This window comes from Nematolebias whitei, chromosome 22 (assembly GCF_014905685.2).
Source record: "Nematolebias whitei isolate Nwh7 chromosome 22, NemWhi1, whole genome shotgun sequence".
NCBI classification, from domain to species: Eukaryota; Metazoa; Chordata; class Actinopteri; order Cyprinodontiformes; family Rivulidae; genus Nematolebias; species Nematolebias whitei.
In genome coordinates this window covers 962,917-963,454 of record NC_056519.1, presented here as the reverse complement: position 1 = coordinate 963,454, position 538 = coordinate 962,917, and the positions used below count along the sequence as shown (strand labels likewise).

At 39.0% G+C, this 538-nt stretch overlaps 1 protein-coding gene across 1 annotated transcript in view; it reads left to right on the top strand.

Annotated features, from left to right (window-relative positions):
- Window positions 1-538, top strand: part of ptpro (protein tyrosine phosphatase receptor type O) — a 47,492-nt gene that overhangs the window by 12,377 nt on the left and 34,577 nt on the right. The gene's annotated exons all lie outside the window — the stretch shown is intronic.

Below are 538 nucleotides of genomic sequence, written 5' to 3'. Positions count from 1 at the left end.
AGGAGTGAAACTGGTTTGTTTTGTCAGAATAAGGAGTGAAACTGGTTTGTTTTGTTAGAATCAGGAGTGAAACTGGTTTGTTTTGTCAGAATCAAGAGTGAAACTGGTTTGTTTTGTCAGAATAAGGAGTGAAACTGGTTTGTTTGGTTAGAATCAAGAGTGAAACTGGTTTGTTTTGTCAGAATCAGGAGTGAAACTGGTTTGTTTTGTCAGAATAAGGAGTGAAACTGGTTTGTTTTGTTAGAATCAGGAGTGAAACTGGTTTGTTTTCTCGGAATCAGGAGTGAAACTAGTTTTTGTCAGAATCAGGAGTGAAACTGGTTTGTTTGGTCAGAATCAGGAGTGAAACTGGTTTGTTTGGTCAGAATCAGGAGTGAAACTGGTTTGTTTGGTCAGAATCAGGAGTGAAACTGGTTTGGTCAGAATCAGGAGTGAAACTGGTTTGTTTGGTCAGAATCAGGAGTGAAACTGGTTTGTTTGGTCAGAATCAGGAGTGAAACTGGTTTGTTTGGTCAGAATCAGGAGTGAAACTGGTTTG